At 42.4% G+C, this 26,927-nt stretch overlaps 1 long non-coding RNA gene across 3 annotated transcripts in view; it reads right to left on the bottom strand.

Moving 5' to 3' along the window:
* Positions 1-2,223: 2,223 nt before the first annotated feature.
* LOC138399720 (uncharacterized) overlaps positions 2,224-26,927 on the bottom strand; it is a 92,960-nt gene continuing 68,256 nt past the window's right edge. For 2 of the 3 annotated variants that reach the window (XR_011236183.1, XR_011236181.1), the window contains 2 exons: positions 2,760-3,676; positions 2,224-2,419 (listed from right to left, as the gene is read on the bottom strand). This is a non-coding gene — a long non-coding RNA (uncharacterized lncRNA). Of the gene's footprint in view, positions 2,420-2,759; positions 3,677-5,861; positions 6,069-26,927 lie in introns of those variants that run through there. The other variant, XR_011236182.1, reaches the window with a different exon arrangement.

Below are 26,927 nucleotides of genomic sequence, written 5' to 3'. Positions count from 1 at the left end.
TCAAGGGGTCAGGAGCCCTTACTAGCTCATTAGTGCTATCTGGATTTAAAAGAGAGATTCCCAAATCCCAGGAGGTGGCTCACTGCTTGGAACAAAACCTGACGCATTAACATCCTAGTATTCCAAAATGATCCCCGAAGCCCTGTAGTTATACTGATGGAATGTGATTTATACCGAGGCTGGTGCTGCCAAGGCCCAGGCTAGGGAGGCAGCCTAGCAGGGGAATAATTGAGAATGCAATCACTTTCTCTGTTTCTGAACCTCTCAATTAAATAGATGCTCTTTCAGGAGTCCTGGTTCCCCAGCCCCACGCCCTGCTGGCCTCTCTGCCACCCTGTGCCTGTGGGTTGCACACCTGGTGTGTTGCCACATCAGACCTCACTCTGGGCAGCTTGGCAGGTTTTGCAAAGTGCCACCGAGATCCTCCCCAAGCCTACTCTCTCTGAACTTGCTGCCTTGAACCTGAGGATGAACCCAGAAGATGATCCTGGATCCAGCTCCAAAGCTGCTTCAGTGTCTTTGGGGAGGACATACTGGGGCCACGAGACGGGAGTATCCTGGTGAAATAGGGAGGAAAGAGAATTCATGCTACACCACAAAAATGCCCCTATGTGTAGTTTGAAAATTTTTCTCCAGCTCAGATATGTGAGTTAGGTTTTCTCTCATACTCTCCCACAGCACCCTGTGGTGCCCACCATAGGCGTTAGAGAAGAGCATATCTCTGGAGTCAGAGAGGCCACGGTTTCCATTCGTAGCTCTACAGGATTTGAAAACTGCACTGCATGCATCCTGAGCCCCCCAGCTGAGCGCATGTTTGATTAGAGATCAAATGACCATTATTTCCAACTTGAGAGTCAGCCAGTGTATTAGTCCGGACAAGCTAATTACCCTAACAAGCAACCCCCAACTCTCAGTGGCACAATGCAGGCTTCCTCCTGTCCTTGTCACAGCCCAATGTGGGCAGCGGGGGCCTCTGCACCCCACAGTCATTAAGGAATCAGGCTCCTTAGATGTAGTGGGTCCCAGCAGGCCCTAGGACCTTGGCATTTTACACTGGTCCCTTCTTCTCCCACTGGCAAAGAAGCCAGAAAGAAGGTGGTAGGAGCCAGGTTTAGAAGTGACTTACACCACTCCCATCCATGTTCTGTTGTCACAAGGCCCCACCTATAAATGAACTACATTTCCATGAAGGGAGGGTAGGGGAATGTAAGTCTAGCTCGTGTGTGTGCACAAAGGGAATTAATGGGGCTTGGTGAACACTTACATTGTCTGCCACAGTCAGGGAGCTTCATGGAGGGAGCGATATCTGAGCTCTCTGGAGATGTACATCCATGCAGCGCCCCCATCTCTCAAGTTGGAAGTAACCTCAGAGGTCATTTCAGTCGCTATCTCAGAGTTCAGCAAAGCACAGAGTTGAGTGCACAGTAATTGCTTGGAAAACATTTGGTGGTTGATCTTAAATGGGATCTACAGAGAAATGTAGCAGACAGGAAGGCTGAGGGTGGAAGCTGTGCCCAGCAACAGGAGCTAGAGCGCTGATGCTGTCTGAGCCGGTGTCAGAGGACACTGGGAGGATCCCTGCAAATTAACCCTACTCGTGGCAGGAGGAAAGGAGGGCAAGAGATTCTCTGCAGCGCTTTGCAACTGTCATGTGTGTTAGAAGTTACCTCCTACACAGCACGAATACCTAGACAACCTCTGCTGAACATCAGGTGTATTTGACAGTCACCTAATTTTGATTCCCTGAATGGTACCTGGAACATATACTCTGAAATACAAATAAATACTTGTTTATAATAACCCAGTCTTACTCTTTTTCTATGGAGTTAAAAGATTGCTAATCTTGCAGTTTTAAAAAAGTCCCAATCAAACATTTTGAATGATACAGCTCCTCTGTTCCTGTGAGTTAGAGACTTACGACAATCTGAGCTTCAGAGGTCATTCGATCCCTTTTCCATTTTCCTGGGAAGACCCCAGCTAATGACAGGGAGTGCACGTCTTATTTTTAGGAGCTCAGAAAAGGATAAAACAGAATGTCAGGGCCAGAAGAGCCCACAGCTGTTCCATTCTGCTGGGACTCACCAAGTAGAGACCACTTGCCTGTATCAGGGCAGCAACAAGAACCTGCGCCCGGCTCTGTCTCCAGCTTCACTTGCCACGTCTGAGACTCTGGTCCTCACTGTCGGCCCCTGTATATTAGTTGGCTTGGGCTGCCATAACAAAATACCACAGGTCGCGTGGCTTAAATAACAGAAATTTATTTTCTCACAGTTCTTGAGGCCGGAAGTCCAAGTCCAAGGTACCCACAGGTTGGTTTCTGGTGAAGCTTCTCGTATCACGTGCGTACAGCTCCTTGACGAGCTCTCTCTTGGCCTCTTCTCCACGTGCAGGTGCAGAGAGAGAACTCCGGGATCTCCTCCTGTAAGCACGCCAGGACTATGGAACCAGGGCGCCACCCTTATGACTTCAGTTAACCTTAATTACCTCCTTAAAGGCCCCATGTCCAAATACAGACACATTAGGGCTTCAACATACGAACTTCAGGGACACAATTCAGTTCATAACAGCCCGTTTCTCCTGGGGACCACCCCAAATCCTCACACTGCTGTGTGCAGGTGTGTGGAGCTGGGCACAGCCACATAGGGGCTCTCCTTTGCCTCGGGGCCCAGTTGGTACCTGAGATCTGCCCGCTGGCCCCCAGGGATCATCCCCTCAGCTGGACCTGCATCCTTCCTCTTCTTCCCGGGTCTAATCCTCACCCTCTGGCTGTGCCAGAACAGTCTTCCGTGAGGAACTGGTGAGCGTCCTGGCCTGGACACGCGTGGCGGCTGCCTCCTGCCTTCTGCTTCTCAAGGCTCTGACCCGAGAAAACAGGGCCCACCTGCGCCAGGACCTCCTCTGAGAGTGCCGGCCCTTCCGGACCAAACGTTTCCCTTGGTCACATGGAACTATACGATCTAGACTTCTGTGTTCTGGTCTTACCCACCTGCTGGTGGAGACCATTGAGTCACTCTTCAGATTTCGGCTGATTTTGACTGATTCACCGGCCTCGGGAGTAGGCGAGTAGCTCGGCTCCTGTTTTCGCTGTGAGCAGAGACAGCAAAGGAAGGAGCAGCCACAGCCCCTGAGCCCCTGAGCAGTGGGAAGCCTCCTCCCAGGGATGCAGTAAGCACAGCTGCGCTCCCTCAGTTCAATCCGGGACTGTGGGGTGGGAGGCCGGGGAGGAGGGAGCACAGAACAGGGGGCCGGGGCTCTGTTCCCTGCTCCACCATCCATTCTGCGTGGCTCTGCATCAGCGACAGCCCCCGTCTGACCCCAGCCCCTGATCTACTCACTGGCAGGGTGGGCTAAATGGTGTCTCCATTCTCCCTCAGATCTGGGGTGACACGTCACGCAGACCTGCTGTCCAATGCCTTGCCCTTTCCTCTCTGGCCTGGAACACCCAGGAGTGGCCAGTCCCAAAGGCTTCCTGGACTCTCCACAGATTCCTGGGGAGTCCCGGCATCACACTCACTCCCCTACATTTCCCTGGATAGAACTGTGGCCCACGCACCTTCTCGTCACGGGTCTGTCGCATTTTCCAGGTCCAGGAAGATGAATGCTCAGCATTTGCACCGAGGGAATGGAGTATTTCTTCCAGGAAGTTAATAAGATTGTATATTTTAGCCTCAGGGCACTGGAGAAGGGAAAGAAAAATTCCCTGAAACAACACGTCTCTTGTTTAATAAAGTTTTATTATTATTATATATGAGTGTATAGGAACAAGAAATCTATATCCGTTCTTCGCCGTCACAGCTTTATTGGTTCTGAGCTTAAAAAATCAGTTTGGTGACTAACAGAATAAAGAACTGACTGACCGGTGATTTTTAATATTTGGCTCTTCCAGGAAGCAATCTAATAGAGTAAGAGCTTATTGGAAAGTGTAGAGGATGTGGAAATGAGTTATGCAGAGGGGCGGGCTGGCCCTGCTCACACCTGGGGAAGGACAGGCAGGGACGACAGAGCCTCCCTGAGTGTCAGCACCCAGCCTCAGGGAGCAAAATGAAGCTGGAGGTTTTGTTTTGCACCGACTCCTATCTCCCACTCTTTCTTTTAAATTCTCCAGCTGAGAGCATCATGCTGTCTTCCTCCCCCAGTGAAATACTTTCCTTCAGACAGCCCCCCCCTTCTACCTTCCCACATGTGTGCATGTATGTGCGTGTGCATTGAGCCACGGTGCCTGTCCCCTGGGTCTTAGAGTCTCAGCCTAGGTTCTCCCTAGGAGATAATAAGCCCTGCTTCCCCCTTGGAGCTCGGCAAGGGATCTAAACAACTTTGGTCCATCCCAGGGACTCTCCAATCCCCTACACCCCAGGTAGGCACCGAGGGCTTTCTCAGGGCTAGGGATGGTGGTTAATGCCCCTGTAGGAAACGTCCAAATCTATCTCTGGAGACTCCACTCTGTGGTCAGGCTCTCTCCCCTTAATTTCCTGAGCTTCTTTGTTACTATTCAAAGCAACTGACTCCGGAAACCCTGGGCTAAGTGAAACTTAAAATCTATACACACCTCATGAGTGCAGTGCGCACCATCTGGGGGATGACACGCTTGAAGCTGACTCGGGTGGGGCAAAGGCAATATATGTAATCTATACATTTGTACCCCCGTAATATGCTGAAATAAAAAAAAATTTAATCTTTTGAAATCAGCTCTCAAAGAGTAGAGTAGCAGATATGATTTTCTTTAGATGTTAAAGTAATAATTTGTGCTCGGGTGACATGAGCTAAACCAACTCAGCAACCACGTTCCCAGGAGGCCGTGAGGACGACAGGGCCGGGCTGGTGAGTGTGCAGGGAGGTAGCCTTGCCCAGTTTTCTGTTCCCACTGTCCCCCGTGACATGACGAGTGGGGTGGAGGCACAGCATCTGTACAGGACAGGCACCAGGGCTCGAGCTATGAGGTAGGAAAATGTGTCTTTGTGTCTTCAGCGTTCCTCTGGTGCTGCAGAGCGTCTGCCCAGTTCTCAGATGCCAGGGTCCCTGTTAACCCCCTGTCCCCTCCCTCTGCACATCTCTCATTACATAATAAGTGCAATGATTGATGAGACACACATAAGGTGACCACACAGGCCACAGGAGAACAAGCCTCTAACAACAGAATTACAAACATCAGCTATGGAAAATGGACACTGATGTGGATAAAGGAATCACACACAGTAAGCAGCCACTCGCTCCGCCTGCGGCCAGCGCTGGGGAGGACAGGCGTTATTTGGGCCCTGCATAGCTGACTCAGCTGTTTATGACCTCTGCCCTTTTTCTGCAGCAGGGAGGAAGGGAGTATTTCTAAAAACACAGAGATGCCAACTGGAGTCAACAGAGACCTGTTTGGATCCGAATAGCTGTTCTTCCTATACTTCCCAGAAGGAGGGCAAGTATTAGGTTAGCAACATTCCGGGAGGTGCGCTGAGCCCTTTTCAGGGAAACGTTGATCTGAATCACTTTGGGGAACGTCTTGCAGGAATGCATCACAGTTCAGCAGATTTAAGTGACCGTCACAACTACTCTATTGGATAGAGGGTTTGGGTCAAGGTTTCGGATTAACCCTCTAAAGAGGGGCCTCCTTCCCATTAACATCTTTATCCAGCCAGGGAGCTCATCGCAAGTCCAGACTGAGATTCCTGCGGGGCCACCAGCGGACTGAGCAACAATACGGTGGAGGTAGCCTTGCCCAGGCCTCCGCCCTCTGCCTCTGGGCTGTGTGTCCCAGGAATAACTATTAAAAGCCGAAAGTTTTCTAATTTCTTTTGCATTGCATTTTCATTACACTTTAAACAACATCATGGATGGAATTACTGGGCAGAGCTGCTGGATATTCTGCCCCTTACCTCTGAGAGCTTGGGACCTCTTGTCATTGAGATGATCCATAATTTTGTCTCTGACTGGTACTGAGCAGTACCTTCAGTTGCTCTGGGGACTCCGAAGCCTTCTGCTCAGCCATGAGCATGTTTGACTCACTCTGCACTGTGTCCTGTGGGCAAGATTAGGGTCCACAGGGTCTGGGTGGTGGGAGTTCATGACTCCAAAAGACATGTGAACCTGAGGAGGCAATCATGTTTATAGGACTATCTTCACACAGCAGAATCCTTTGGTCCCTAAAACTTCCCCTCTGTGTTCTCAGTGCCTAGAATTATATTACTAAAGTCAACTGTTTTGAGATAAGGTGTTTTAGTTTCTTAACTTTCTTTATTAAGATTCAAAGACATATAGGAAGGTTGAAAACTTATACTACCAACAAGAATTTGAAGTCATGGAGGGCAGGAAAGATGACGTAAATGCCTTTTCTTATATATTAAATTCTTAGCTGCCATGAAGAAGGTTAAGTTATTCCATATAATCAAGGTGTTCAGCTTGCTGAATGCTTCTCTCTTCTATGTCTAATTTGAGCAAAATGCAATATTTTGAATGGAGATCGCATCTAAAGTGTTTCACTCTACCCCACCTTCTGAAATACAGTTCACCAAACACAATGAAACACTTTCTCGATAGCTCAGGTTCATCGTCTTGAACTCCCATTACTGCCCTCTGCAGCAGTGCATCAATTCTCTCAAGGTACATCATGGTAGGTGGGACTGTTTGCACCTCCAATGGCAGTTCTTGCATTCACTTTAGGCTTTGTGTCTTCCCCCTCTCATCCAGGCTGGTTGCAGTCTCTTCCTGTTCATGCCAAGGTATTTCACATTAAGCACTCTTCCTTTCTTCTAACCTGTCCTTTTAATCATCTGGGAGTGAGAAACAAAATGGCCAAGTTTTGGGGGGCTCTGCGAGGAAAATAAAAGTAAACGAGTTTTAAAAAAGAATTTCTCCCTTGGACAAGGGCAAGAATTCCATTACAGGAAACTCATTCTTTCTACAGAGGTATCTTTGCTTTTCTCTGATTCTCAACTATTATTCGAATAAGTGAGGTGGCCAGATCCCCGGTGCATGACAGAGGAGGTAAGTTTTCGGGAAGTTAGGAACAGAGCTGTCCTTCCCTGGAGCACAAGGAAGTGGGCAGCGGTTGGCAATCTCACTGCTCGATCCCTGCCCAACCTGCAGCAAGTTCCCTCCAAATAAACTATTGTCTGAGGTGAGACAATTCTGGCCACGGAAAGGCACATTGTAAATAATCACATCAAGATGACATACATGGATCCTGACTGTCCTGGGCAAATCAAGACCTGTGGTCTCCCTATTCCTAGGAAAAACTTTGGCAACATCAGCTGCTGTATAGAGTAACCAATGTAGTGGAATACCGCAAGGTTTGACAATAGTCATGGCAACAATTATAGACCCATGTTGGACAACTTCTCCAATTGCATTTAAGTTTATAGGCCACGGACTCTCAGACAATGGCACAGGATGACAGACATCCCAGCGAGGCTAAAAGCAAGATTTTATTGTTCCATTCATACTTCATATGCTTACCCTTCTGCCTTCAAATATCATTAAGTTTTTTGGATTGGCAAATGAAATGTGTTTCTGCATTATTTTTCTTGGACTATCTGCTATATAACAGTGTATGAGGTGGTGGTTTGCATGGGCTGAAGTGTTATAATTATTAAATCAGACAATGTGTGTAAGGCACTTAGTCTAATATCTGGAATATAGTAAGTACTCAAGGTTAGCTAAAGAAAACTCATGTGCACTTATGAGAGTACACACACGTACAGAAAAATAGATAATTCCACTTGAAAACAAAAGTACAATCTGGCAGTGTGTGTCAATATTTAAGATATTCTTTGTCCCAGATATCCAACTGCTAAGAATTTTTCCTAAGGATAAGCATTTATATCACAATGTTGTTTATAATATTGAAAAATTGGAATAACCCAAATCCATCAACATGGGATTAGCTAAAAGAATAGCAAAGCATCTATATATTTGCATATGATATGCAGCTACTGAAAGTAATGAAGTAGAATTTTATTTATTGGTATCAAATAGTCAATCATATCAAATGAAAATGCAACCTACTAAGTAGTATATATGGTGTGATTTTTTTTTGTCAAAACAAAAGAATGAAAGAAAAGAAGAAAGAATAAGCATCAAAAATATCTTAAAGATATATGCCAAAGTATTTTTAGTTATCATCTTTGAATTATAGGCAAATGGGTAATCTTTACTTTCTTCTTTTCTGAATGTTCTGAATTATACACACATATGCACACATATATAACTTTCATAATCAGAATAAAGTAACATAGCTATTTAAAAATAGCTCTCAGCTCAGATCCCAGCTCCTCTAAGAGGCGCTCCTTGGCTCTTGAGGCAGTGTTCAATGATACCGCTCTTCTGTGCTCCCCTAAGTCCCTATGCATATAATTTTCCTCGCATTTATCTCTCCGCATTATAGTTTTTCTTGTATATATCAATCTCATCAACAAAAATATGTGGATTTGAGGGTAGGACCTTTGCCTCATTCATATTTGATTTTCCCTTATACGGCACCTGGCTTATAGTTTATGCTCAATAAAGGTTTGTTGAATGAAAAAATGAATAAATGAATGGGCCTTATTGCTCCTAGGCTCTTCATTAAAAGGCTTTTCTCATGTGAACTAAATAAATCTTTAGTGTCTAATGAGAAAGCAAGAATAGAGTTGATAGTCAACTAGCCCTTCCTAAACTAGCTGCATCACATGAGATCTAAAGACTGGGATCTCCTGAGTGGGTACCTCCAGTACACAGCAAGTTCTCAATATTTGCTTGTCAAAATATAGAGTAAAAAATTTAATGGATGACAATGAACAGAAGAGATTATAATAAGACCAGTTCCATCCTAAGGAGAGAATTTAGTAATGGCTGGTACCGAGGCCTGAGAATTGTCCTGAAATTAGAAAACAGAGATGCAAGGAAATCTCAGAGATCATATAATCCACTTTCCTCATTTCACAGGTGAAAAGAGAAATATGATTTCCCAAAGACACAGGGCAAGTTAACAGCAAAATCCAGGCTAGAACCGAGAGCTCCCACCACCCAACCTGAGGATGCCTCCTGCAAAGCTGCCTCTTGCCTGAACCACAGCCCGAGGTTTCTGTTATTTCAGCAAGCTCTGGTTTTCTAGTTGGATAAATAGAGGGTGATATCAGGATGTTTCCTATTCATCTCTGTTTGCCTTTTTTTCCCTTCTGCCATCCACTCCATATGCTGTTTGAACCAGACCCCTTCCAAGAGCAACTGCCCCTCTGTCAGCAATCTGCATGCATCTAGAGACCTCACTGCCCTGGGTGTTGAATCTCACCTACCAGGGTTTTGTTCTGTTGAATAAAAGCAAATCCTGCATCAAGCAACAAATACTTTCCAATTCTTGAATAATTGAAAGGCTGGGTCCCGAGCCGCAGCAGGCTAGGAATTGATTAGAAATGGAGAAGTGGAGAGGCTAGGAATTGATTAGAAGTGGAGAAGGGGGGAGGCAGCAGCTGGCATCACCCCTGTGGGTTTGGGGCACTCCACGGGGAAACCTCCTCCCTCAGGGCCTGCTCATGGGGCTCAAGCCTATTTCTGGGACAGCAGGGAGAACTACGCAAGGATTAACTTCTCCATAGCTCCATAGCAAGCCTTTGTTTCTGCCACCAAATTAATCTCTATGGTGAAAGCAATGAAAATGCAGAGCACACAATGTCCCCATCCCCAAGCCTGGGATAACTGACCAAGGGAATTGAAAGTATGACTCAAACAAATATCTTCATATTCTTTTCAGGTGGAATATTGGCGAGAATAAGACTGGGAAACCACAGGCCAGCCCTTCGTGTTGATGGTCTCCTTTTCCAGGTCAGATGAAGAACACAAAATTCACGTCACACTGACAGCACCTCACAGCCTGCTGTGCACTTCCCACTTTCCTTACTTCTTATGGCCACTCTGTGAGGCAGACAGGGCAAAGGACTCCTCCATCGGTGGGAGATCAGGGAGCGGAGCGGGAATTGGACCCAGAACTCTGGGCTCCAGCCCGTGCTTGCGGGACCTTCTGGGGTCAGCTGCCTCCAGGCTCACACATGTCCTGCCCACGCTCAATACTGCAGCCTGCAGCGACCGCCATTTCTGTGAACTTCAGATAGGATCATCTCATTTCCCTGTTTGTCAATTGCTTCCCATCACCCTTGAAATAGAGAACAAAATCCTGCAAGGGGGTTTCCGAAGCCTCCACACTCCAGTCTGTCTGCCTCCCTATCCTCACCCTGCACTGTGCTCCCTGCTTCCTCATGACTGTCACACCCCCAACCACAGCGACTTTGGCCTTCATTCCGTCCTCGGCAGTACCAAGCTCTGTAGCTCTGGTCCAACAGGCCTGGGATAGTCCTTCCTAGTGAGCACCTCTTCATCACTCAAGGCTTTGGTAGCTGGCACTTCTTCTAGGGAGTTTTTTCTCTAATTCCCAAGGAGGTGGTACCCATCTCTGTAGCATGTTCGACTCCCCTTTCGTCTCCCTCATAATTACCGTTCCAACGACTGTCTTGCCCAGTGCACTGTGAGCTCCGTTTTAGCAGGGTCAGGACTGTCAAGTTCACATCTGTGAACCAGCACTTATTATGCTGTTGGGCTCAGAGCAGGGCTTAGTAAAATGAATGGCTGAATAAAAAGCAAAAACAGATACAGAATCAAAATTGGGCCACTAAAAGTTTTTACTGAGTATCTTTTTGTTCTTATTTTTTTCAATGAATATTTATTTTGTGTCCACTACATGCCAAGAACTGCTCTAGGCATGGAAGATACAACAGTGAAAAAGACAGGGGAAAAAAACATGCACTCACATATGGCTTACGTTCTAGTTAAAGGAGGCAGATAATAAAGAAAATAATCAAACAAAATATATAGTTTGTTAAATGGCGCTTGGCAGGTACAGGGAGGAACTAGGAGATTTAAAACATAGGTGCTGACCACAGGTAAGCTAGAACTGATTCTCGTGCTACCCAAGAGGTCCCGGCAGTCTATATTTCACTAAACCTCTGTTCTTTTTTAACCAAGTCCCCTAATGGTGTACATTTAATTAGCTTTCTATTTTAATGCTATTTTGGCTCATTCAGGGATGATATATGGGTCAGGCATCATTTTTTCCCAGCAAATTATTTCCTTTGCGTAAATTCCTAAATGGAGAATTATTTAATCAAAATGTACATTTTTAAGATCTCACAATGTACTTCCTTCCATTTGGTTATCCCAAATAATTTTGGAAATTTATAAGGCAATTTTAGCAAAAATGGGTGTACTACTTTTATTATATAGTATCATCCGCAGGACTGAAAGCGGGTGTTGTTTGCTTGTGGTTGTTATTTTAATAGATGTGAGAAAGGTAGTTCAATGTTATTTTCCTTTGTACTTTCTTGATTCTCTCATTTTTATTTTTAAAATCTGATTGCCTGAACACAAAACATTGCTTTGTTACCTTGTGGAAAGCATACCGTATTTACTAAACTTGAGTTTTTGTATTTTCAACCAGAGAGCAGAGACTGCATCAAAGACCAAGGCAGAGAAGTAGATTCTGCAAAACTGTCAGGCTGTTCCATTAGGACAACTGATTCCTGAAAGCTGCTACAGTTGAGGTATGAACAAAGACCGATGGAGTTCCTCAGGCAACCCTGCCAGCTGGGCATCTTATCAAATACTGGAGTATCAAATACGTAAAGCAAATAAGCCATATTCATATACAATACTAAGGACTAAAGTTGATGTGGTTCCCAAGGGCATACAGAACATCAGCACTTTTGGACCAATTGAAGAATGGTTTTAAGTTAATTTTTTTGCCCTTTGCTGAGTAAAGATATTTGAGTTTACATCCTGAAGGCTTGATTATTCAAGTTATTTCTATATGGCTAAATAAATTAGTAAGTAAAGGCTTTTTCAGTTAATTATTTCATTTTGAAAATGATACTAAACAGCCATTTAGATTTAGACCACTCATGACTCTATTTTATTATGCTTATCTTTAATGTATAGCTTTCAAAGTTGCATATGGACTCGATCCCAATGAGCTGTCTTCTAATTTTTACTTTCAGAAAAAGTACTGGGAGATTTCAACTGCCAATTTAAGTTTACTGTTAAATACGAAACACTCTGGACAATTTATGTTTTTCTTATTGTCTGGCATATTTTTTTTCTTTTGATACGAATTAGATATCATGTCTTTTAGCTTCAACTAGATTTCATGTATTCACATGCTTTTTTAAAAAATGAGGCAGAGGCCGGGCGCGGTGGCTCACGCCTGTAATCCTAGCACTCTGGGAGGCCGAGGTGGGCGGATCGTTTGAGCTCAGGAGTTCGAGACCAGCCTGAGCAAGAGCGAGACCCCATCTCTACTAAAAATAGAAAGAAATTATATGGACAGCTAAAAAATATATATATATAGAAAAAATTAGCCGGGCATGGTGGTGCATGCCTGTAGTCCCAGCTACTCGGGAGGCTGAGACAGTAGGATCGCTTGAGCTCAGGAGTTTGAGGTTGCTGTGAGCTAGGCTGACGCCACGGCACTCACTCTAGCCTGGGCAACAGAGTGAGACTCTGTCTCAAAAAAAAAAAAAAAAAAAAATGAGGCAGAATTTCCATATAATAACATCAATCATTTTTGATGTGCAGTTCCATGAGTTTGACAAATAAAGTTACAAACAATGTAACAGCTACCAGAATCAAGATGTAGAATGGTCCCATCACCTTCAAAAATGTCCCCACACCCCTTTGCAGTCAACCTCTTCCCCTGTCTTCAGCCCCTGGGAACTACTGATCTGTTTGTTCCTTTTCCAGAGTATCACAGAAATAAAATCATGCACTATATAGCCTTTTGAGTCAAGCTTCTTTCATTTAGCAGAATGCATTTGCATTTCATCCAGGTGTTGCATGTATCAGTACTTCATTCCTTTATATTGCTAAGTAGCATTCTTTTGCACGGATATACCACAGTTTATGCATTTATTACTGAAAGTAAATTTGAGCCATTTTCAATTTAGACCAATTGTGAATAAAGCTGCTATAAACATTCTTGTGTAGTTTTTTGTGTGATAAGTTTTCATTTCTTTCAGGCAAACATGTGAAACTGTCAAACTGCTTTCCAAGATGGCTGTGCATGTTGCAATCCCACCATGTTGCAATACATGAGAGTTCCAGTTGCTCCACATGCTCATCAGCATTTGGAATTGTCTGATATTTTTATTTTAGCCTACCTATTTGGTATATATCTCATTGTCATTTTAATTTGTATTTTTTGATGACTAATGAAACTGAACAATTTTTCATGGGCTTATTTGCCATCCATATTTTTTGATAAAATGACTGTTCAAATATTTTTCCATGTTTAATTAGGTTGGTTGTTTCCTTATCACTGAGTTTGAAGAGCAATTTATATTTCCTAGTTGCAAATCCTTTATATTTTGCCAATGTTTTCTCTCAGTCCATTGGGCCTGTCTTTTCATTTTCTTAATGGTACTTTTTGCAAAGGAGAAGTTGTTAATTGCGAAGAAGTCCAATTTATTTTCCTTTTTAACAGTTATTTTTCTTATCTCTTTTTACTTCTAGTGCCACCACATGTGGCCCCTGCTTGGCTGGAATGGCTTGGTCTGTTTCACTAAGCACATCCAGTGACCACTCCACCTCTTCAACATGAAGGGAGCAAATATGAGGACATGGAAAGAACATTAGACAGAAAGTCAGGATGTCCCAAATCTTGTTTTACCATTGACTTTGAGCTAATGATTTAAATTCATTCATCTTCCATTTCTTCATCTACACTTTAGAAATAAAACCTGCTTTGCCTATCTCAGGAATGGGGGGATAACATGAGGCAAAAGATACAAAAGAACTTGCAAAGTGCTGGAAAAATTATACTTGCACAGAACATCACTAAGAGTAAATTTTTCCTCTTCTAAGAACCTCCCGTCAACTTTGACAGACACACTTGAAGTCCACATTACCAAGGTACTTCTATAAGCACAAAAATAAAACTCGTATATACTTTGTATATTCACTGCCTCCCTCTTACAGTTTAGAATATCCTTCGGCAACTTCAAATTTTCTTTTCATTCTCTTATATCAAATTTCTTTTTAAAAATTCCATATATTGGCCGGGCGCGGTGGCTCACGCCTGTAATCCTAGCACTCTGGGAGGCCGAGGCAGGTGGATCGCTCAAGGTCAGGAGTTCGAGACCAGCCTGAGCAAGAGCGAGACCCCGTCTCTACTAAAAATAGAAAGAAATTATCTGGCCAACTAAAATATATATAGAAAAAATTAGCCGGGCATGGTGGCGCATGCCTGTAGTCCCAGCTACTTGGGAGGCTGAGGCGGTAGGATCACTTAAGCCCAGGAGTTTGAGGTTGCTGTGAGCTAGGCCAACTCCACGGCACTCACTCTAGACCGGGCAACAAAGAGAGACTCTGTCTCAAAAAAAAAAAAAAAAATTCCATATATCTAACAGTGAATAGTCTCAGGATTCCATTTCAGAAACTTATAATGTTTAATTTTTCAAAACGATAATCTTCTAGCCAGCAACATAATTGAGTGAGGATTCTTCCTTTGGACATTTGGCAGAAACAGCTTCTTTCATGAAATAGTGGTGTTATTCAACAATAAGCATGAGTTTTTCCTCTCTCTCAAGAGAAAAAGTTGAAGTATTGCAGAAGATTAAACATTCTCTAGGAGATATATATATATATATATATATGTATGTATATGTATCTTTCTTTTCTAGTAAAACTCAATTTTAAAAAAGGATATTTCTGTGAACAGGAATATTTGTGGTTAAGAAGTATATCTGTAAGGTTCTAAATATTGAAACTATCTAGGAAAGGAATAATTTTTGTAAAAAAAGATTTAGTCTATATAAGCATTGAGAATTGATAATTCTCCATTTTCACACATTTTTAAAATATTTGCTTAACATTTTTAAGTAAAGATTTTTTTTAATGTTAAAAAGTCTTCTTTATAAGTAGTGTAGCTAATTTTGGCAAAATTGATAATGACCTATTTAGGGAAATAGGTAAATCATACACTGAACTCTTGTGATAACCAGTTAGCACAAACCTAGAGTCAGTGTTTCAACATGAAGATCAAATCATGTCACCCCTCTAGTCAATGGCTTGCCCTCTCATGTGGAGTGAAAGCCACAGTCCTCACAGGGGCTGGTCCTCATACCTCCCTGCTCCCCGTGTCACCTCCTGTCACTCTCCTCTCTTGCCTGCCCCACTCCAGCTGACTGGCCTCCTTCTTCCTTGTTCATTTCAGGCCTTGTGTCCTTACTGCTGTCTTCTGCCTGGAATTCTCTTCCCCCAGATATTACATTCCTGGTCCAGGACAAGCTACATAATTTTTCATGCCCACCATAAAATGAAAATGATTTTTATTAAAAATTTTTAAAGATCTCAAGACGGTGACAACTGAGCACTAAACCAAGTGTGGGGCCCTGTGCGATTACATGGCCACATGCTCAGGAAGCCTGCTTGCCTGGTTCCTGGCTTCCTTCATATCTCTGTTCTAATGTCACCATCACCTAATCTACTCTACATTAAATTATTTATTTTTTCTTTATTGTCTCTCTTCCCCCAGTGGAAATATAAAGCCCATGTATGCTGTATTACCCAGAGTGTAGAACAAGCCCGGCACATAGTATCAATAGCCACTCGATTGTTTACTGATTGAATGAGCAGATGAACAAATTATAAGTAGTGAAAATTTAAGGCCATATGAATAAAAAGAAAATTTTAAAAAAAACAGCATTCAAGAGACACATCAGAATTTAAAACAGAAAATACAGAAACTGTGTTTGCATGTATGTGAGGACCCAAATTTAAGAGTGCAAATTTAGGAATGAGGAGAATGGATTTAGCTACAGCTGTAACACTGGCTGGCTCTGTAACTTTGGAGAGGTCTCTGGACCTATCTGAATCCCATGTTGTCCCCAGTGAAGTGAAGGGACCCTTAGCATTCTGTGACTTTAGGGAACTATCTTAGACACTCATAAGTCCAAGCTTAAAAATCCCAAATAAGACAGTTGACGCTATGTTCTGTATGTTTGGGTGAAAAAACAAAACTAGAGGCACCCCTTAGGTCATTGGTTTAGCATGTATCCAGTCTTTCCCTGCAATGGAATGGTCTAGTTATGGCCTCAGAAAACCATTGTTCTTGAGAAAAAAATTACTCTGCTTTAAGGAATAGCTTAATTCTTATAAGTGGCTTATTACACATCAAAGTTTGTGGAACTTGACCATTAAAACCCTTAAACAGGTTGTACTCATGTGCTTATTCGGGCCCATAGGCTGTTATATGTTAGTTCTTTAGAAAGAGGGAGAAATCTAAATGTGGAGCCCACTGAGCCTCAGTTTCCTCACTGCTGGTTGGGACTTTCTGGAGTGTCTATTGCTGAACCCATGGTAGGAAACAGAATCCTCATTTACTATGCCAAGCTCCTTTTTTTTGTATTATTAATTTCAAAAATCATGAAAAAATGCTCTGATCATAAATTCTCTTGGCATATATGATATAAAAAACACAGAACATTAAAATGCCTTCTGGCTCTGTATGTGTCTGTGTTGAAAAATATTTGTTTTCCAAACCTCAGCCGCTCTCCTTTTTGGTCAATAATTGTGCACAGTACTTGCTTTGTAGTTTGTTTTTCGTGTCCATTTTGCTTTAGATAATATCCTGTGTCTTTTTTATTCTTCTGATACATCTTTTTCTCTACTCATTGTGTTATTTTGCAAAGAAGAAAGTGAATTTTTCCCCAGAATTCACGCTAATACTTCCCACCAAAATAGTTTTGATGGGCTTTTATCACTATTTTAAAATTGTCATCATATGCTATCTGATGGAATGAGAGCAAGATGGATCCCAATCACATCACAAGGGACAGAGACAAAATGAACCCAAAGTGAAACCCAATACAGATGCTGAGAGCAGGGTTATAGATTTGATCAATTAAACAAGGAAGGGCATGAGAGTTCCATAAATCTCAGTACAAAGTCAGAATAGGACTTAAAACTGGACTCTCTTAATGCCGATCCCTTGAATCCCCCTGATTAGAAACTCTATTTCTAGGGGCAAGGAATGTAAGTCCTTGCTGGGCAGCCCCAGCTACAGCAGTTAGGAAAACATGGATGCAGGAGGTTTGCTTGGTCATCAGAAAGGCAGGTTTGGCAGAGCTGAGCTTAGTGAGTTATATATAAGTTATTAATACAATTGAGTGTCTTGACCCTGAGTGAAGACAAAATAAGCAGAAAAAATGTCACATGTTACAGTGTTCCCATGTGTATTACCAGCATACAAGGAGCATCAGAGAAGTATGACAACCCAGGACAGCTCATAGAATACACATGTAGATTCAAGGATGCCAAGGATGATTCCCTGCCAATGAAGGAAACTCCTCCCTCCTTCCCTCCTAAAGATTTGAATAAAAGCATAAGTGAACTTCCTGCAACAGACAGATTTGACCATCTCATGTAAAAAAGATCTCTTTGGTAGAAACTAGAAAATTTGTGTCCAATCCCAATCATTCCACTAACCAGCTTGAGTAAGTACCTCTTAGAGTCTCCGGACCAGCCCCTCTGTCGTCTAAACATCATATGTAGAGTGACCCGGTTGATGCTACGCGGAATAGAAGAAGCACCCAGCTGAGCCTTTCTCAAATTTCTGAAGGACAACACTGTGAAATATAATAAAATATTTGCCATTTTAAGCTACTAAACTTTGAAGTAATTTTTGTACCTAGAAATTCAGTTGCTAATGCGACATAACCCTAAAGAAGATGACATTGACTTTGAAGGCAAGAAGTGGGTAAAAGGTAAAAGAGCCTTAAATAGACTACCAGTAAAGTCTTAGGGGACACTGAGAAAAATGGTTTTGGAGGCTAGAGAAAAGACATAGTGGGGGAAAGTTTAGTGAAACGGATGCCCGTATTAATGTAGAAACTACGTTTAATTAACTGTTAGATCTGCCTAAAGAGATTTCCAGGCAGAATGTCAAAAGTCACTACTAGTTTCTTTTGACTATATGTGATAAAGTACTGATAGAAAGAAATGAGATTAAGCAAGAAAGTGTACAGCTTTCAAGCAGAATTTAGAGGAACTATAAAGAAACCAAGACTTGCTGGTTTCAAAAATGAAAATATCTCCAGTTACCAATTTCTCTGGATGGTGAAACGATCTCAGAGTAAGAAATGGTCTCTGGGTCCAGATCTTAAGGAGGTGGCTGTAAGATCTGTGTTGCAACTCAGAAAGATTTAAGGGTATGCCTAGTAGAGCTTCTAAGAATCTTAAGGATATGCCCAGTGGACCCTCTTCGGTAGGCAAGAGGGCCTTTAAGGATCTTAAGGGCAAAACACTGTAAAAATCTTTCATCTAGACAAAAAGGCTTTAAGAATCTTGAAGACTTCGTCCCACGGTACCCTGTGTCACAATAAGCCAGAGAGGAGCTTATATGAAACATAATTGTGAGTGACTTTTATCTAATGGAATTAATCCAAAAAAAGAGTCCCAGGAAGCTCATAAAGCTTTTTAAGAGAATTGTACTATGGAAGACAGTAGCTAGATAGAATGAAAAATGGAAAGAGACTTTTGTACTCAAAAGTCACTTTGGGCAGGAAGCAGAGGAGAAAACTACTCCGCTGCAAACATTGGCTACTTCTTATGTAAAGAACAGATTACTCACAGGGTAGAATCAAGAGCCCAAAGAGCAGAGACAGGAGCCTTGGAGAATCATTTCCCTAAAGGAAGACTGGGCCTAACCAAGAAGTGGCAACATGTGCTCAGCTGGATTTCAGAACTGCCTGGATTTCAGAATTGATAGGGACCTGTGATTGCCATGTGCCTCCTATTTTCACCTTTCTGTCTCTTATATTTATCCTACCCGTGCATCACCATTATATTTTGGCTGTGTAGGGGGCAGATACCCTGTCTCTTTATTTCATGTATCTTCAGATCAAGAGGCACCATATTCAAAGCATCACACCTGGGGAACCTCATTAGCATATTAGGTTAACAAGATCCTAGATGTTGAGCCTGATCCTTAGCTTGAGCCTGATGCTAGAATAGGATGAGAATTTTGAGGGTCTTGGGAGGTGGTAAATGTATTTCTATGTGGGGGAAATATAGCTAGTGGCCAAAATGTGGACTGTGATGGTTGGAAGGTGATCACGATTCCTTTGACATTCCTTCCCTGGAAAGGTGGACCCTCATCTACTCCTCCCTTCTAACCTGAGCTGGCCTTGTATACTTGCTTGACCGATAAAATATAGTAGAATCAACATTGTGGGATTCTTGAAGGCAGATAATACAAAGCCTTGAACCTTTCCCCTGGGCCTCTTAAAACACTTTCTGGGAGCTGTGAACATCATGCAGGAGAGCACACATGGAGACTCTCCAGTTGACAGTTTCAGCTGAGACCAGCCCTCCAGCTGTTGCATAGCATGGTGCTCTCTTGGATCCATTGGATGAGCCCATCCTCCACTCAGACATTAATGTGACTTCAGATTGTGAATGCAGAGTAAAAGTATTGCCCTTCTAGGCCCTGCCTGAATTCCTACCCCACAGCATTGTGAGAATATTAAGGTGAATTTTCACTTAAGCTGCTAAGTTTTGGAAAAAATTGTTATACAGTGGTAAAGACAGTCTCATTCTCTTTCTGTATCTTCTTTTCTCACCAACAAAATGTGAGATTTGAATTCAGACCTCTAGTTTCCTTCTAATTTTGACAAAATTATCAAAACAACACTTATTTTTATGAAACTGCCACAATCATCCTTATAAAATCATCTGTAGATAGTATGTATTACAAATTAACTCCCTTCTGACTAAAACCTCTGAACCAAAATTAAAACACTGGGAAATTATAACCAATACATACTAACCACTATTCTGGCTGAAGATAGGACAGCAAGAATCATGTTTTTATAGAGAGACAAACTGATTTCTCCTCAATGACTCTCCACAGGGGTTAGCTAATGCACTCAAATTACCTTAAATCTAAAACATCTAAGTTTTTCAAACAAAAATTTCCTTTGAACAAGACATATGAAAATTGGCCTAGAAGATGAATCCCTATCTGCAAACAAATTGGTGACTATGTATACACACGGGTCAACAAACGCACTTCTGTCTATTCATTAAGCGTGGGAGCTCTTAACTCAAAGTCTATGTACACTCAAGGGGTCCATGGATAAAATTCAGGGGTTCATGTGCTTATATTGGAAAAACATTATTTATTTCCTATAACATTTAATTTAATTTAGCATTAACTTCAATTATAAATGCAGGCAGCAAACAAAAACAGATTAGCAGTACCTGTGATTTTTGTCATCAGTAGAAATCAACAATATTTTCATATCACATAACACTTGTTACAGATAAATTATTATTCACACTCATCACAACCTCGATTTTAAGTTTTTTAATCTCGCTGATATTGTTCTATAATGCACTGATAAAAAACATGTATAGACAGATATAGATATGTGTACACAGATACAGAATACGTATCTTACTATAGCACAAATTTACTTTTGATATTTTGATAACCATATTTTATCATAATTGGTTTGCTTTTTAATGCTATGTATTTTTTTTTTTTTTTTTTTTTTTTAACATTTATTCTGAGAAGGGATCGATAGGCTTCTCTAGACTACCAATGGGGCCAATGGCACCAAAAAGGTTAAGAATCTCTGATTTTTAGCCCGCACCAAAGCTCTTAGCTCACGTGACTGTCCAGCCAGCACAGGCTGAGCACTTGCCTGTGGTCTCAGAAGTCAAAGAGCGGATACATTAGTTTTCTCTCATGCTTTGCTTCCCCTTCCCATTTCCCGTAGTTGCTCCGAGAATCGGCCCATGTTTTAAACCCTTATCCCACTCTGGCCCCTCATTCTTCCTGGATGCTTCTGCCCCACATTTCATCATAGAGAACATAGAACCTCCTCATTTTCTCCCTGCCCAGTGCTTCTATTGCTACATGTATGCTGCTATCTCCCTAATATATATTCATATTTCCAAACCCATCTCTCCTCTGAGTTTAAAAGTCTAAAATTCCAGCTGCCTGCCAATCTTGACTACCCTCCACACACTTCAAACTAAACAGGACCACTCATCACAAGCTCCTGCCCACACACATTCTGGCTCACACTGACACGGGCGCACACGGTGACGGCAACTCTGCACACTAGAGCCTTTGGTGCCATATCCGGACTTACCTCCCTCTCCTTTACCCCCAGATACTTCTGAAATCCACTTCTCTTACTTGACTCAGATCCTGTTCAACTCTTGCCATGGCCATTTTAGTGGCCTTTTAAAGAATCTACTAATTTTAGTATCTCATTTTTTCCCAATCCTACTAGAATTATCATTCTAGAACTCAAATTTAACCATCTCACTTTCCACCTTAAAAGTTGCACTGCCTAAACTGGTCGGTTACCCAGCAGAGTATCTGGTCCAATGAGTCTGTGGCAGGGCCTGAAAATATGCATTTCTCACCAGTTCCCAGGTGACACTGATGCTGCTGGTCAGGAAACCACACCTGAGAGAACAGGTGGCCTAGAACATGAGTCTTTAAATCTGTTTGATTTGCAGTTCTCCCAGTAAAATTTGTTCCAGTACAAACACCCCACGTGTGTCTGCCTATTTGCTTAAAAATTATATACTCATTCCAATGCACTCACATTGTGGATACATTATAAAATATGTTACGAATAGCCATTTCAAAGCTGAGATGAAAACAAATAGAAAATTCAAGAATATTCTCTCTGCATCCAAATGGATCATGTTGTACACCCACATCAGAGGATTCTGGGAGGGACAGAGATTAAGAATAAGCCCTTGGCTGAGATATTAAGTCCTGTACTCTTTGTCATTCTAGTCAATCATAGTCAGCCTGTTTGCTTTTTAATCCTGGCTCCAGGCCATAAAAAGTTGTAACTTTAGGGAAGTTTCTTAACCTCTCTAAGCCTCTATGTCTTCCTCTGTCAAATGGAGATAATATTAGTAACTACCTCTTAGGATTGTTTGGAGGATTAAATAAATTAATATGTATAAAGGGCTTAACAAATTCCTAGCATATAGTAAGTGCTTGATTAATAATGACTATTGTGATTGCTCTGGGTTAGGCACCTTATGCCATAACCATGCTGCTCGGTTTGCTGTTTTCTTTGTAAATGTCCATAACTCAATGTCTTTGTTCATGCTGTATCCTCTGCCTGGAATATCCTTCCTTTTCTCCTCTTAGTAATATCCTTCTCCTCTTTCACTACCAAGTTGAAAATGTTATGTCCCCTGGGACCACTTACCCAAACCTCCTGGAATGATTAATCACTCTCTCCTCTGTGTTCTCATGGTACCTTTACAAATCTCTAACTATTAAGTTCCACAATGTGTTATATACAGTCACTTACATGCCATTTCCTTCAATATTGTGAGCTCCTTGGTATGGGGCATGGAGTTCATGGTTCCATGTCACATCCAACTAGTTAACCTATGTATCCATCCCATCACCCAAGAAAATTCTCAGCACATAAGCATAGGTACCGGTTGTGAAAGAGGGTGAGGACACGAGTGGGCTAGGGATAGAGGGAAAAGACAGGAAGGAAAAAAAGAAAAAACAAGAGAAGGAAGAAAAAGGAAGGGGAAGGAAAGGAAATGTTGGTCCTTATCTCCTCTCATGGTCGTGCTGGTATTTGAAAGAGGGTGAAAATGCTGTCCAAGCACCATAGCCTAGCTTGTGACCTTGTGTTCAGCTGCAGACGGTGTCTTCCCCAAGTGACTCTCCTCTTCAGCCACACTTTCTCTAGTTCCTTGGACAAGGAGGCTGTGATATAATAAAAAAGCAAATATTTGTGTCTGTCTCTGGTTCCTGGCACACAGATCCTAAAGTCCTTGGAATTTTCAGATTGGTGAGTGTCTTTTGTATACTAATAAGATGGCAGGTGGCTGGGGGCCCCTATATAGCTTCAGGATGGGACTTGGATCCCAAAATGACCAAGTCTAGTATTGATTAGAAGCTTGGAAATTTCAGCTTCACCCCCCAATCATGTCTACGTGATGAAACCCCCACAGAAACCCGTAAATGCAGTTGTTTAGAGAGTTTCCAGGTTGAACACATCCAGGTGCTGGGAGTGTGGTGCACCTCAACTCCGCCAGACAGAAGCTTCTGCACTCGGGACACTTTCAGTGCTCACCCTTTGTACCTCTTCATCTGGCGTTCATTAGCATCCCCACAGCTGAAGTGCTTCCCTGAGTTTTGTGAGACATTGTGGCAAATTATCAAACCTGAGGAGGGTGTCGTGGGAACGCCTGATTTACAGCCGGTTGGTCAGAGGACAGGTGGCAAACTAAGACTTGCAGCTGCCAGGTGAAGTGGGAGTGGTCTCGTGGGACTGAACCTTTCCCCTACAGGTTCCACCCAAACTCTGGGCAGTGTCAGAATTGAATTGAATTGTAGGATACTCAGTTGGTGTCTGGAAAGTTGGGGAATTTGTTGATATAGAAAAAACCACATACACATTTGGTCTCAGAAGTGTCAGGAGTGAAAACCGTTCAGAGAGGCCAATTAGGTTCATGTGGGTGTCTGCAGGTATCTGACAAAAATATGCCAGTTAACCAAGCAGGCACCAGACCTTGAACCATGCCCTGACAGCCCCACCTCCTGTTCACCTGAATGAAATGTCCAGGAAATGGTGACAGAGCCAGCTAGAGTTGATGCCTCAATTCTTCTCCCTGGTTTCTATAATTTCATGGCCTGTTCTCAGTATGGAAACTCTCTCTAACCCCATTAATAAGATTGCCCAAGCTCACAAGACCCTGAAGCTCCTAATTATGCTTCCCTTGAGTCCACACTTAAGTCCTGCATTACAGTATGTTTCAGTCCACATCCACACCCATTGAACCATGAGTAAAATGTGTCAGAGTCCACACTTCCTGCTTTACCCACAAGATTACCGTGTTATCCCCAGGGCTCATCGGCAGTTCTTACCAGGTTGCTGCCTGGTTCCCTAAGTGGCCTTGCTCTTTGTAAATCCTCATTGCTTGAAGGAAAAATGGAACCAAATTACACTGACATTTTAATAAACCAATCAAAGCTCTTCTACCACCCGCTAACAAGGTTTGCATTGTCACTCTACCTCTGCCCAGACTTTGCATTCAGTGGAGCTCTGTTTACATGCTCCTGATTACTAGGCTATATTACTGTGAAGGAAAAGCTGCCTCTATGTCAAACAAAGTATATTCTTAAGCCATGGCACACAGCATAAGGGAGCCAGATATACCCTTGTCAGCCCTAATGGAAGAAGAATATCAGACCCATTAAAAGGTTAAAGTCCAATCGCCCTTCAGTGATTTTTCTTCTCATCAGCCAAAATACTCATTAATTCTAATATCTTTGCTTTCAGGCATGAACTGAACAGAAATTTCATTTGTAATGAATACATTTTTTAGAAGTAGAATTATGATGATTCCACTGGTGATAATAATAATAATAAGCCATATGAAGAGAACAAGAGAATCCTATGTTCTCTCAGCTGGCAGGGGGCTGTGAGACCCTCTGTCCATGACGTGGTCTCAGGATGCTCCAGAGCATCTGTACAAACAAAGTGACTGTGAACCAGGAGGCTGACCTACTCACCAACAGACCGAATGCACACCGCCACTACAGACCTCGCCTGGTGATGAAGACAGACACTGTCTTCTTTTGAGAACCCCGAGAGCCAACCCATGAGCCTGCATCTGGTTCGTTTACAGGGATGCCTTTTCTGGAATGGGTGTTTATTGAAAGGATACTTGGGCAGGTAGATAGAAGGCCACATAGTCACCTTGGAACCCAGAACTTCCAAGGATGGGCCTTCCGAAAGGAAGAGATAATAACTCTCCATGGTTTAGGAAACAACTTAATAAACAGGATCTTCTTGTTTGATTTAGCATGTATATTTCCCCTTAGAGAAAATCTTGCAGTTCCACATACAACATGTCCTTAACAAATGTTTGTTTAATCAGTAAATGAATAGGTTCAGCTTTGCCACTATCCCATGCTATCCAATTGCTTCCCTGGTCCTTAAGGAATAAGGCTGCCTGTAAGTTCGGGACAGTTCAGTCATTCTTTCTCAACCCAATCCTAATCCTACAACTGCACTGTAGGCAGGGGAAGGCATCATGGAACCGCCATATCAGTTCCTGGCCCATTCACCTCCAAGACTATTTAGCATGGGAGAATAGACTATACTTTTCCAAGCCACTGTATTTGGATCTCGGCTACTAATGGCCAAATGCAATCCCTAATTGATAGTGGCGTATATTACTGCTCCCATCTTACAAATAAGAAAACCAGTTCAGAATGCTTAAGACACTTCTACCAAATCGCACATCTAGAAAGCACGAAGTCTGGCTTTTAAACCCTGGTCTCTGATAGCAAAGTCCTGTTCTTCCTAATGTGCCCACGACTGTAGTGGCCATGAATCAATAGAGCAATTAGAATTGTTATGTCTATTGTAATATCGAGTTAGAAACAGGATTTGGTTTCAATAGATCAAAGAGAAAAGAAATTAGAAAGAGAGCCTGTGGGGAAATGTGCATGTGGAGAGTTGCCAGAAGAGAGGCCAGCTAGAAAAGGATTTAACACAATTGCTTATCAAATGGGCAAAGGACAGGATATGCAGCTCACAAGTGAGGACACATAATTAGAAGACAAATGGGGAAAACATTTTATTTCTCCAGATATCTAGGAAAGGAAAATTAAAACAACAGTTTTATGCCCTCTGAAACAACACAGAAAAGAATGGCAACACCCAGTGTTACCAATGGTGCCAGGGAACCCTGGACATAAATGTATCCAGGTGAAAATATAACATGGAAAACCCATTTGAAACAAATTTACCTATAATTGTCAAGAGTCCTGTAGATGTTTATACCCTTCATCTTAAAGAAAACATCTGAAGGAAAGAAATATCTTTATGAGTGTAAAGATGCAAACCATGGAAGTATTCAGAACAAAAGTTTAAAGTTAATTTAAGACCCTGCAAACATTGGGGAACATTAACAGGGTAGAAAATCCTACAGAGTTAGCTCAGGACCCATGCCGTCTGGTCTGGACCACTGCAGTAGACTTGTTTCTTGTCTTCAGCTTTGTCTTTCCCGGTCTAGGCTTATGAACCACCAGAAGGGGTCTTATGAGTAAGATATCTCTCCCACCTGCAGGAGGGAGTTCCAAGTTCTTGGAGGGGTCCCTAAGGCCTCTGCAAGCTTTCCCCCACCTGCCTCTAGGAACTCATTTCTTGCAGTGGCCCCACCTGGAGGCCTCTGTTCCTATTGCACTAAACAAATTATAGACACATCCATTTCTTGAACAAATTTTCTTAACTCAATATCTTTGCTTGTCTTACAGCTTCTACCTGGAATATCCTTCCTTGATCTCCACTTGGTGAAGTCCTTCTCACCCTTACAATTCGGTTAAAAATGTTAGCTTAGCTTTGCTCATACATCTTTGGAATTAGTGGGGCCTTATCTGTGCAACAAGTGCTAGTTTGTCTCCAAAATCAAGCTTTCTTATTGCCCCTTTGTAAAGATTGTCTTGATTTTCTTCACCTTCACTCCTAGGTGAAATCAACCATGCTTTATTTGGGGCCTCCAGTGAAGCCTGTGCAGACACTTAATCATAGCTCCTGTCATTTCTTATTGCATGTATGTAAAGATGTATATGTGATTACATCTTCCTCTGATATACTCCTTGTAGTCATGGGTATATCATCAGAGCCAACCATTTCAGCATCTTATTCACCAGCATTACTTAATGCTTATTATATGTGAAGCACTCTGTTATGCATTTTGCATTTTATCTCCATATCTCAATAAAATTTTACAATTCTAATAAGGTATGTTTTTATTATTCTCAGTTTAACAGGTGAAGAAACTGAGGTTCCAAGAAGTTAAGTAACTTGCTCAAGGCACAAAGTAAGTAAATGGCATAGCCAAGGATT

This window comes from Eulemur rufifrons, chromosome 19 (assembly GCF_041146395.1).
Source record: "Eulemur rufifrons isolate Redbay chromosome 19, OSU_ERuf_1, whole genome shotgun sequence".
Lineage (NCBI taxonomy): Eukaryota > Metazoa > Chordata > Mammalia > Primates > Lemuridae > Eulemur > Eulemur rufifrons.
This window is presented reverse-complemented; position numbering and strand designations above follow the sequence as displayed.